Source organism: Lissotriton vulgaris, chromosome 4_1 (assembly GCF_964263255.1).
Source record: "Lissotriton vulgaris chromosome 4_1, aLisVul1.2, whole genome shotgun sequence".
Classification (NCBI taxonomy): domain Eukaryota; kingdom Metazoa; phylum Chordata; class Amphibia; order Caudata; family Salamandridae; genus Lissotriton; species Lissotriton vulgaris.
This window is the reverse complement of record NC_141691.1, coordinates 206,213,244-206,225,852: the sequence shown is the minus strand read 5'-3', so window position 1 is coordinate 206,225,852 and position 12,609 is coordinate 206,213,244. Positions and strand designations below refer to the sequence as shown.

Genomic DNA, 12,609 nt, shown 5'->3' with positions numbered 1-12,609 from the left:
GCTGCACCCTTTCTGATACCTGTGCACCCAATGAAGAGTTGTTCATCAACTCAACAGCCTTTGATCTGGTCAATGTATAAAACTTCTTGGAAGATTGTGGTGGGGGATAAAATGATGGAAGTGTGAGGGATTGACCGAGCTGGAAAGGGGTGACTCCCTTTGGCAGGTTCATAGTACCAACTTGTCGGGTGGGAGATAAGGATATATTAGTTGAATGCCTAATGCTTCCACAAGAAAAAAACATTCTTACACATTAAGAGACTCAATTGGCAGCTGTGAGGTTTTTTAAATATGGGCTGCCTCAGAAACATCAAAACTAAATTGAGGTCCTACTGAGGCACCACAAAGGGGGTGGGAGTGCATATATTGGTCAAGTGTAGGAAACTGGATTTTTGTTGCAGTTGCCCCCCTCCACACTTTTTGCCCCCTTTAAAACTACTAGGTGCTGGTTTTCGAATCTGCTCTGAAGTCTAACCAGTTGCCAGTGCCCTTTCTCTAAAAACAAGGTAAAAAGGTCTAATTGCGTTAGAATTGGCACACACATTAGCATCCTAGTAAATGGTACATAGGACATGGGAACTAAAGTGGGTTTCAAAGGGCTGCAGCATGCATTATGTCACCCTAAGGGACCCCCACAAAAAGTCATGTAGTCTGCCACTGAAGGTTGCATGACATGGTGCAAACCATGTGTGAAAACACGACATAGCATGCTCATTGTGTGCCATGCCAAAGTACTGCGTATAAAATATGAACGTCACCACTAAAGCTGGACTTAAAGCCCTACGGCAGGGTGCATTACATTACATTACATGTGAAGGGACATCTGCACGAACAGATACGCCCCTGTGCTGTCCAGTTCAATTACTAGATGGTACAAGTGAATACGGAAGCCATCTTAAGTATATGTACTGGACACTGGTCATTAAGGGTTCCCCAGCTAAATGATGCCTTCACGGCAACCTATGGTGTTTGGTATCAAATGCCTTGTCTTAATACATCTGGACTGTTGCCAGTCTTAGATTTATTATGACATGCACATAGAGGGCACCTTAGAGGTGCCCCTTGAAACCCCCCACCATCTTGTGTGCTGGCTAATAGGTATCTTCTGCATGCCATCACAGACAAGTTTCTGACCCCCAGCAGGCTCTCAGAGGTTAGAAACACTGCGTGGTCTGGAGGAAGGTGTTCACACCCCCTCTAGCAGGATGGCTTGTTATTTAGCATATCAAGGCCAGGGGCTTTGATATGCAACCCCAGTTATCCCTAGACATGGGAGATGCCTTCTCCTACCATAAGGCCCATTTGGCACCCGGACATGCTGGGAATTAGCAATGCAGTAGGTGTGTTGCACCACCAGGCTAGTCACACTCATTAGGCAGGCTACCTGAGGTGCTCCACGAAAGAAGGGTTCCACAATCTTGTTTTAGGTGGAATTAGGAACTACACCAGGGTTATCCCAATCCTCACAGGAAGTGGTCATATAGGGGGTGTAGTGACCCTAGGGGTAAGTAGCCCTTTAGCTACTATCCTTCACTCCCCTTAATGCCTCAAAATGTAGTATGTAGGTGGCCCCTCCGACACCAGGAGCTCAGATCCATGTGCATGAGGAAAGAAGGACAGAGCTGAAGACGTGAGAACTGTGGACCAACATCTACCTTGGTGCAAAACCCCGCCTGCATGCTGCTTTCCCAACAATCACCGACATCGACCTGTCCAGAAGCAGAACAGCCTCCCCAAACCCTTGGAAGCCTGCCCATCACTTCCTCGACATAAGAACATCTCCCTTGGAGGGGATAGGCAAGTTCCCTGCACCAGCAGGCCCCAACTGCAGGTGCCCGGTACAGCATTCTGTCGACCCCCGGGCCCACTGAGGGAGCAGCACCCCAGCAAAGGGTCTTTATGCTCCAGGAGGTCAGATCCATCTCCTTGCCAAATTTGGAGACAACAGTACCCCCAGGAGCAATCCTGCACCAATACCTGAAGTACCAGAGCTAGTTACAAGCACCAAGGCTTGTTTTTGTACAGTTGGACCACCACCACCACCAAAACTTACTTGCACGTCGAGGGACATCAAAAGAGGCCAGCTCCACACCGAGAGTGGCCCTGCTGTGTTACTTTCCCCTCTTCTGTAGGTACACCAAGAACCATGAGAGCCTCTAATTCACTGACCAACCGGACCAAACACCTCTGCACCAGATCTCCACAGCCCGGGCTCATGTAAACAGTGCCTCTGTGGTCCTGAGACCCTCAAGAGCTAAGCCACCCTTGGGTTCTGCCGGACTGGTCCCCTAGTTCCCCCATTCAGACTTTCCTAACAAGTACTTTTCCCCAATGATTTTAGTAAGTACAGTTTGAGACAACCACTGCTTAAAGCATCTCTGCAACTGGACACAGCAAGGCCGGTAAACTTGAACTGTTGGTGCTCTCTTGGACCTTAACCCCTATTTACTTTAAGTCTAGAAGAACAGTCCTGTTAGTCGTTTGTAAGTGTACCTATGCAGTGAAAGCAAATAAACAATACTCTCAACACCTGACCACAGGTTCAGCACATCCATCCCCGTCGTATCAGGTTAATTGTCCTGTGCATCTACTCCTGGTACTCGCCGCCAGTTGAGGGCCACTGGTATCCAGAATAAAGGAAATACTATAGAAGGGAAGGTGCACCAGAAATGAAGTCGGGATAGCAAGTTTTAGTCCATTATTCTCCTTTATTTAGGAGTGAAATAAAATCAGCCATCAGCCAACGATATTCGTTCCTTTGGCATAAGGAACTTCATCAGGCTTGGTAAGTCAGGTGACCATGTATTTAATGTTTCTCCCATAGGATACCATTACCGCTTTCGAAGCTCATGCCTCAAATTCGACAGCTGTCATTTCCTACTGTTTTTACTGTAAAATTTTATAACGTCTAAAGTACTTACCTGATTCCCATAATCATGGTGTCTAAAATTATATAAGAATATGTTATTTTTGCTGAATTGGTCTCGAGTTTCATCTTGAGCGTGTGCCTCATTTATTGGCTGTGTGTATAACAAATGCTTAACACTACCCTCTGATAAGCCTACACTGCTCGCCAACACTCCCACAAAGAGAGCATTTGGATTTAATAACTTAAGCCCTGCAAGCCAATAAGGGTCATCTGGACATTCTACATAATGCACCTCATTTTGGTACACTAAACAAAAAGCCAGGTTCCTACATCAACCCTTTCAGTAATCTAATAACAATGGGAAACTGTTAGAAATGGGGGGTCTCTAGTTGGCAGAGGTAGGCACCTTTATCCAAATAGGGACCCTTGCTTCTAGTCGGGGTAAGGGGATAGTCAAGTCAAGTCAAGTCATGGAATTTGTCTAGCGCACTACATACCCAGAGGGTTTCAAGGCACTTAGGAAGGGGAGGAGGATTACTTGTCAAATATCCATGTTTTAAGTTGCTTTCTGAATGCTAGGTGGTTCTGGGTAAGGCGAAGGTACGCGGGGAGTGAGTTCCATGTTTTAGCAGCCAGGTATGAAAAGGATCTGCCTCCCATGGTGGTCTTGTTGATGCGAGGTACAGTGGCGAGGGCTTGGCTGGAAGAACGTAGTTGGCGGGAGGGGGTGTAGAAGGACAGTCGTGAGTTGAGGCAATCTGGTCCGATGTCGTAGAGTGATTTGTGTGCGTGGGTAAGCAGACGGAAAGTGATCCTCTTATTGACGGGTAGCCAGTGGAGGTCTAAAAATAACCTCTGCTCTCCCCCTTGGTAGTTTGGGACGAACAGACAGGCTTATCTCAGAGGCAGTGTGTGAAGCATTTGTGAACATATACAGTAATACAATGGAAACACTACAAATGGACACCACACCCGTTTAGAATAATAAGTAATCTTTATCTAAACCAAGACAAGACCAACAACAAAAATCCACAATACAGTATTAAAAAAATGACTTTCAAATGGTACAAATAGTTCAGTTCAATGCAAGTTGTAAATGCAACACTTTTCTCACAAAGTACCTTGGATGTATCACGCAAAACAAGCAAAATGGCCGCAGGGAGGTTATGCGTCGGTTCCTTGCTTTGGGGGAGGTGATGCATCTGTTCCTTACTGCAGCATAGGGGAGGTGATGTGTCTGTTCCTTACCGGAGAGGAGTTGATGCGTCGATTTCTTACTGCGTGGGGAGTTGATGCCTCCGTCCCCCAACGATGCGACAGACTTGGCGCCTCGATGCGACGATCTGGTACGATGCATGAACTCTGGCAGGCGCACCACAGGCCTTGCTTCGAAACTGGTGCCTTGGTCTCGGACTTCGGTGCACTTGATGCAGCGTGCAACAATTTCTCAAGGCCAGGTAGGCGCTGCAACGTTTTTTTCAGTGATGTGACGGAAAAAGGTGCGGATGCATCTCGCATCTTTGAAGTTGCGTCGATTTTCCAGCTCCCTGCGGAAATCAGTTCTTTAGAGGCCCAAAACAAGAGCAGGCACCTGTTGCAGGTCAGAACTCCCAGCAGGGAAGTCCAGGGGAGCTGGTGGTGAAGTCTTTGTGTTCCTGAGACTTCAGAACAGGAGGCAAGCTCAGTTTGAAGCCCTTGGGGATGTTTTCTTCAAGCAGGTGACAAAGCAAATAGCAAAGTCCTTTTCTCCTTTCCTTGGAAGCAAGCAGCCACTGCAGGCCAACCCCAGACAGCAAACCGCATAGGGGCAGTATTCCTCCTCAGCTTCTCCGGCTTTTATCCTTGGCAAAAGTTCCTCTTGATTCTGGAAGTGATCTAAAAGTCTGGGGTCGGGCCTCACTTTATATACGCACAAATCATTTGTTCTCTGAAGGCAGAGAGTGTCTGTACCCAGCCAATTAATCAGGGGATTGTAAGCACGCTACTCACCTGTGAGGGCCTCAAGGCGCTGGGGGGAGGGGTGGAGGGTGTTGCAGATCTGCTTAGTCAAAAGCCAAAACCAGTTCTGTACTCACTGGTGCAGCTTCCTGGCAGGAGGTGGAGACAGTATTGAGGACCAGGTCTATTCATCAGACTTCTGGAGCCACTACCCCTCTCCAGCCCCTATCATCCAAAAGCCAGACATGCAATACACAAACCTTGCAGAGGCACACTGGATGGTTAGGTAAAACTAACACATACTTTCTAAAAGTGGTAGTTTCAAATACAGAATGTAAAAATCATCCTCACTAAAAGATGCATTTTAACATTTTGAGTCCAAGCATACTAAACTTTATTTTTCTACCTTGTACCCAGGGCCAGTTATGTATATAAGATGTTATAAACAAACTCCCCATTCTGTCCTATGGATGCAGGTAGCCTTGCAATAATGAAAAATTAAATTGGCAGTAATTCACTATCCGGACATGTTACACACATCCGAACATGCCCTACCTTTCACGTACAAAGCACCCTGACCACAGGGGTACCTTGGGCCTACCTTAGGGGTGACTAATATGTAGAAAAGGGAATGTTTAGGGACTGGCAAGTGTGTGCACTTGCCAAGTCGACATGGCAGTCCCAGACTGCACACAGGCTCTGAAATGGCAGGCCTTAGTTACATTTGCAGGCAGCTTAAGTGGGTGGCACAATCAGTGCTGTAGCCCAATAGCAGCATCTGATTTACAGGCCCTGGGCACACACAGTGCACTGTACTAGGGCCTGAATAATAAATCAAATATGCCAATCATGAAATTCCCAATCCATAAACACATTTTACACAGAGAGCATATGCACTTTAGAACTGATTAGCAGTGGTAAAGTGCTCAGAGTCAAAGAAACAGGTCAGAAACAATACAGGAGGAAGGCAAAAAGTTCTGGGGCGACTCTGCAAAAAGGGCCAAGTCCAACAGCAACTTTAATGGCCAGTCTCAAAGACAGGAAAGAGCTGATAAGGCTATTAGATATCCCTCGAAAGTCCCCTTAGCAGACCTTAGCTTGGCTAAAGAACGTGAATTTGAGGATGGACGACATACAGTGCTTTAAAAGGATATAAAATGTTGTCTGGGTAACAATTGACAACTCTTTTTATCTTTCCAGAACACACTATGATGGTGGAATCATGGTAAGCAGAGAAAATAACATTTACCACCTGTGTTGGCAGCTAAAATTAGCTTAGATCCCAGCACAATCTCCAAGCACAAAGGTGGAGGCTCTGGAGATTGAGGTGCAGACCCGTTGTGCAAACTGGTAGAGGAGGCCCGACCAGGAAGGAAGATGGAGAATGGGACTCATGGAGAGGTGCTGTTCATCTGCATATATCATCCTTCCTGCACAGTCTATGGCAATGAATACTACTTGACCTACTCCTGGCGACTCTTCAGCAGAATCCAATGAATTTAGGGAATACGAGGTAATGTGTATTGAAGTTGAAAACTCCACTGCAACTTAAAGCAGTCTCTGAACTGGTCCACATGAGGATGACCCGCTGGAAAAGATGTGCTGGACCATCTCTGGCTAGACAGGCTACTTATGGTCAGCAAGCTGACAATGACTGAGGGGTCTGCCCTGGTGTTCAAATAGCCTAGTCAGATGGTTGGTAACCTGCCAGATTCAAAGAAAGACGCTGTGAACAACCTGCTCTTGTGGAGACCATACACTCTGATTTCCTGTTCCTCCAAGTGAGCCCACCACTTTAGAGTGGAGGAATCCATTACCACTGTAACCACAGCTGGTAAGGGCTGGAAGGACATCCCTATCAAGTGGTTCTCCTCCACGGCCCACCAGATCGGTCTGGTGCAGCCTCCTAGGAATGACAATGGTGCCCAGACAGATCTCAGCCGTGCTGCAACCACTACTAACGAGCCCTCGTGTGCTTGTGTGTACACTTGACCACGAAAATGCAAGAAGCCAGCAGACTTAATAGGTATACGACCAATCACAACTGGAACCTGAACCTATTAGTGAAACATCAGAATCATAACATGAATGTCCTTGATCCTATGAAGAGAGATAGGAAGGAGATGAGGGGGCTCTAGGTGAGATTTGGGCACAACGTCAGAAATGCCCAGATCAACGGTCAGAGATGCCACTGACAGAAAGTGGCACAATACCATCGATGGAGACACTGCTTTTAGCAAACAGTCTCTCAGGTACGGGAATACCGCTCTGAGCCGTCCCCTTACACACCGGTAGGTGGTGTTGTGCTCCATGTGTTGCTGTCAGAAGTGAGGTGCGTGGTGCCTATATTGGCGTCACCCCAGCGTGCTGACCTCAGTTTCATTTTTTCCACACCAGAAACACAGAGCCATACTGACGTGCAGAACCAGTGTGCCAGAGTGAGGCCATCAAGGATCTTTTGAGGTGGAGGTCACAGTTGACAGAATGGGGAGGATCGGTAAGGAATCTGCGGCCAGATAGTCTCTACCAAATAAGGCGTCACCAAAGGTAACTAACTTGTTCATCTGATAGAGATTTCTAGCCTCAGATTTTTAACTGTAGGATAGATACCAAAGCAATGTCTCTCCAGGGGTGGGTCTGCGGACCGTTCACACTAAAGTATTGGAGAACCAAATGGGCACAGCTTCCAGCACAATGGACATGCCTGTCTAGACAGTAGTGCTGGCAAACGTGCAACAATGCCCACCTAGCTGCCTGACAGAGGTTCAAAAACGACACACAATGAATGGATGGAACGCAGAACAAATCAAAACATTCAACCCCAGTCAAGAGATCTGGGTTAAATCCATCATTCTTTTGCTCACTATGCCCACCCCAGTTTAGACCTGGCTATATGCAAATCCGTCTTGACCCGGTGCCTCATGGGAACCATCCAGAGGTTCACGACGGTTAACAGTGGTCCCAGCTTTGGCTCTGTTGGAATGAGCCTGCAAACACTCAGGGGGTTGCTTCTGAGGTGGCGTAGTGTGCAAAAGAACTACGGATTTAACCAAGATCTTTTGACTGGGGGAGAATGTTTGCATTGTCAGCATTCGGTCCATCATTTGTTTGCTTATAACACTTTTCGCCCTAAGTGGGATGGGTATGCCTAGACGTGGGTCCCTTGCTCACTGTGCTACTGGATTCAAGCTAGCCTGGCTGAAGAAGGGTGACATACCCTAAATCCGGTCCCAGGATGCTTGTTCCCGGTCCAGGGAGGACCTGGCCTGGCAGTTCGGTATGGACTGTTCCCCTGGGGCACAGGGTCAAGACTGATTTGCATATGGCTGGGTCCAAACTGGGGTGGCATAGTGAGCTAAAGAACAATGGATTTAACCCAGACAGCCGATCGGAGGACAGTGGCAGGGTTTGTTGGAAAGGATAGGCACAACCCCTCTGGATAATTTGAAGCAACCTTTTGTTCGATGTTATCATCCACCATTGGGGCAGGTGGTGCAGTGTCATGCAGCAAACCGGTTGCCCATGATGTTGTGAGGGCATGTTAAAAGTGCTTTGAGAATGCGGCTGCCAGAGGGAGAGCGCATTGGGTAGACATCTGGCCTTGGGTTCCAAGCGGTCTCTGGGAGCCACGTCTGTGGCAATAAAAGGACTGAGGCACACCCGTCTAATGTTTCTTACAGATACATCATTAAAAAACGTAAGTAAATTGTTCATCTGAAAGAAGCACTTAGTGATAGATTCCTTACTTTAGAATAGATACCCCAGCAATGCCAACCCCGGAGGTGGGTCTGTAAACTAAGATTACACCAGAAAGTCCTGGAGAACAGAACGGCCAAAAAACAACTGTCTCTCCAGACTTGGCTGTCCAGGCAGTAGTGCTTGGTAAACGCGCGCAGCGAGGACCATGTAGCTGCCTGACAGATGTCATGCAAGGGAAACTCCCCGTCCCAAAGCAGTAGTGGCTGCCGTCGCCCTGGTAGAATAAAGGCAGCACACATTAGATATGTCAGAACCAGGTTCAAGTCCCACTGAGGTATTATGGAAGGAGCAGGAGGGAAAAGATGAATGCTGCATTTTAAGAATCTAATTACAACAGGGGACTTGAAAAGGGAAGGCTGATCTGGAAGCCGTATAAAGGCTGAAATGGCCGAGAGATAGCCCTTGATAGTGCCCAGAGCAGAGCCCTGCTGGGCCAAAGAAAGGAGGAATAGGAGTACCTCTGAAAGAGGGGCAGAAAGGGGATCCACAGCCTTTGCTGTGTACCATGCCACAAATTTGTTCCACCTGCAGGCATATACCATCTTAGTGGAGGGACGTCTGGCTGCCAAGATTACATCACAAACTTCGGGAGGAAGGGCGAAAGCAGTCAACTGCCACCGCTCAATCTCCAAGCAAGGAGGTGGAGGCTGGACAGGTTCGGGTGGAGGACCTTCCCCTGTTGCGACAGAAGATCCTCCCGAAGATGCGGTTGCATTGGGGGATCGATGGCCATGCTGAGTAGCTCGGGATACCAAACTCTTTGAGCCCAATCCGGAGCCACTAGAATGACTTTGACCCGGTCGCCCTTGATCTTCTTCAGCACTCTGGGTAGAAGTCGTATAGGCAGAAAGTAGTATAGCAACTCCACTCGCGGCAAAAAGCGTCCCTTACCGAGTACCTCCTTGGAAATTCCAATGCCGAACTGATAACATTGTGCGTTCTCTTGGGTGGCGAATAGATCTAACCAAGGCTCTCCCACTGCAGAAAGAGACCTTGCGCCATGTCAGAGTTCAGACGCCATTCGTGATCCATCATGCAACTGAAGCTGAGCTTGTCCGAACCTGCCAGGTGTTGATCCACCAGGGAAATGCCCTGGTGTTCCAGCCAACTCCAGAGGCGCAGAGCCTACTGACATAGGGTCCATGACCCAATCCCACCCTGTTTGTTGCAGTACCACATGGCAGTGGTGTTGTCTGTGAACACTTGCACTACTCTTCCCCGGACAGAGGGAAGGAATGCCTTCAGTGCAAGCCGGATCACCCAAAGCTCCAGAGGTTGATATGGAGACTGGACTCCACCAGAGACCAGAGGTCTCTGATCTCCGCCTCTCCCATGAGGCCACCCCATCCCAGAAGGAATGCGTCCGTCATAACTGTGTGTTACGGTTGGGGAAGGGAGTGGGATCTGCCATTGACCCGGTCGCGATTTGTGAGCCACCACTGCAATTGTCGTGCAAAGCCTACCAAGATCTGGATGTGATCGGACAGGTTGACCTAATGCTGGGCCCACTGGAACTGCAGGTCCCACTGCAGAGCCCGCAAACGCCATTTGGCATGATCCACTAGCAGGATGCAGGAGGCCAACAGGCCCAGGAGCCGGAGGGTCATCCTGACCGAAACCAGGGATAGAGGCCGAAAGATCGGAATTATAGCCTGCATATCCCGGACTCGCTGCTCAGGAGGATAAACACGAAACTGCACCGAATCCGGAACTGCTCTGATGAAGAGGAGCTTCTGAGAGGGAATCAGGTGCGACTTTGGCACGTTGATGGCGAACCCCAGCAAATGCAGGAGGTTGGCCGTAGTCTGAAGGTGGGAGACTATTGCCCGGTACAAGCCCGCCTTCAACAACCAATCATCAAGATAGGGAAAGACTGAAACCCCTGATCTGCGCAGATGAGCTGCGACCACCGCCATCACTTTCGTGAACAACCGAGGGGCGCTGGTAAGGCCGAAGGGGAGCACGGTAAACTGAAAGTGCTCGTGGCCTACCGCGAACCACAGGTAACGCCGGTGGGCCAGCAGGACGGATGTGGAAATATGTGTCCTGCAAGTCATCGCTACCATCCAGTCTCCAGGGTCGAGGGCAGACGAGACCTGGCTAGAGTCAACATCTTGAACTTCTCCTTCCGGAGGAAGCCATTGACATTCCTGAGGTCAAAGATAGGACGCAGGCCCTTGTCCTTCTTGGGAATCAGAAAGTAGTGGGAATAACAAGGACAACCTACTTCTGACCCAGGAACGCGCTCGATAGGCCCCGTTGGCCCAGAGAGCCGAGTCTACCTGCTGAAGAAGCATAAGATTGTCCCCCGACATGCGGTGGTACTGAGGTGGCATGGCTAGAGGGGTAGTCTCGAAAGGGAGGGAGTAGCCCCTTCAGACTATTTGCAACACCCACCTATTAGAGGTGATGTTGCACCAGTGAGGGCGATGATGGCGAATCCTGCCACCCACTGGCATTTGATGAGCCTGAAAGTTCGGAATAGAAAGACTGAGGAGGATCCTGCGGCGGTGGAGGTGGACCGACCCGCCCGCTGGCCCCCCGAACCACCTCAGCGGGTATCCACGTCCGCGCTGAGGTTGTTTTTGCGAGTGGCCCACAGGCCCAAGGACTTGGTCGTAGCCCGTGAGTCCTTAAAACGCTCCAAAGCAATGTCTGCTTCATTGCCGAAAAGGCGAAGGCCATCAGAGGGCATGTACATCAGAGTGTTCTGGACATCCCCTGAAAAGCCAGTTGTCCTCAGCCAGGCGTGGCGCCGAAGCACCACCTTCGTGGTAATCACCCTGCCCAGCGAGTCTGCGTTATCAAGCCCACAATGTATGGTGAACTTGGCTGCATCTCTCCTGCTGCCACAGCTTGGGATAACACTGTCCTGGCCTCCACCGGACAGGCAGGCAGCACATGCGCAAGCATGTCCCACACAGAGTGGGAATTACGGCCCAAGCGACATACAGTGTTCACCGACCACAGCCCTAAGCTGGCAGATGAAAACAGGTTCTTGCCAAACTGCTCCAGCTTCTTGGATTCCCTATCTGGAGGTGCGGAAGAGAACGCGCTTTGGGAAGCAGAGGCTTCGACGATCGAGCTCTCAGGGGTGGGGTGTTGGGAGAGAAAGAGGGGGTCGCCCGGAACCAAGCAATGGCGTCGGGCCACGTTCCTGTCCACAGAAGCCCCTGTGTTGGGCCTGGACCAAGTGCCTAAAAGAACATCAGAAAGTGCGTCATTAAAGGGCAGTAAGGGCTCCGAAGAGGATGCTGCCGGTTCAAGCACTTCTGTCAGGAGGTTAGGCCTGACGGCCACTGTAGGGGGTTCGAGGTTGAGAGCCTCAGCCGCCCTACGCAACACCACTGCGTAACTTGCGCCATCCTCCGTAGCCACGGTAGGAGGATACAGCATGCCAAGGTCAGGAGAGGTGTCAAGACCACTGGCATCCCCCAATTCCACTGCCCAGTCCGTGTCATACTCGCACTGCTGTCCGAGAGGGTCCTCAGACTCCTCCCAGTCTGCACAACAGGCTAAAAAGGAGGATGAACAAGGGGATAGAAGAACCCCCTTGGCGTCGGGATAGGTGTCGAGCGACGCAGATCCGGCGCGCTTCGGGCTGAAACCGGGGATATCGTTGGTAGCACCTGACGATGTTGGGGGGGGGGGGGGGGGGGGGGAGTTAGGTGTGACGTTGGTGGAGGTGTTATAAGGTCAACCGGCATCGACTGAGATCCAGGAGGGTCCCGTCGGAGCCACGGTGGTGGCATCACCCGCAGCCGAGTGCGAAGTCTTCGATCCAGATGAACGATGATGACTACTCTCCGACCGGTCCTTCGACCTCCCACTGGACCTTGAGCGGCGCGGAGCCCACTGTCGGGCTTCCAGCAACTTTCGGCGCTATGGCCCAGCAGTCGAGGCACGACTTGGGGTCGTGGTGGCGCCCCAGGCAGTAGAGACGCACACGGTGCGGGTCCGTCACCGACATCATGTGGTGACAGTCCCCGCAGTTCTTGAAGTCGGACATCCCTAGGACACCAGGAATCGATCGACAAAAAGCC

At 50.1% G+C, this 12,609-nt stretch overlaps 1 protein-coding gene across 2 annotated transcripts in view; it reads right to left on the bottom strand.

The window, feature by feature from the left end:
* The window catches only part of THOC2 (THO complex subunit 2), a 1,289,207-nt gene that overhangs the window by 103,684 nt on the left and 1,172,914 nt on the right, over positions 1-12,609 (bottom strand). The gene's annotated exons all lie outside the window — the stretch shown is intronic.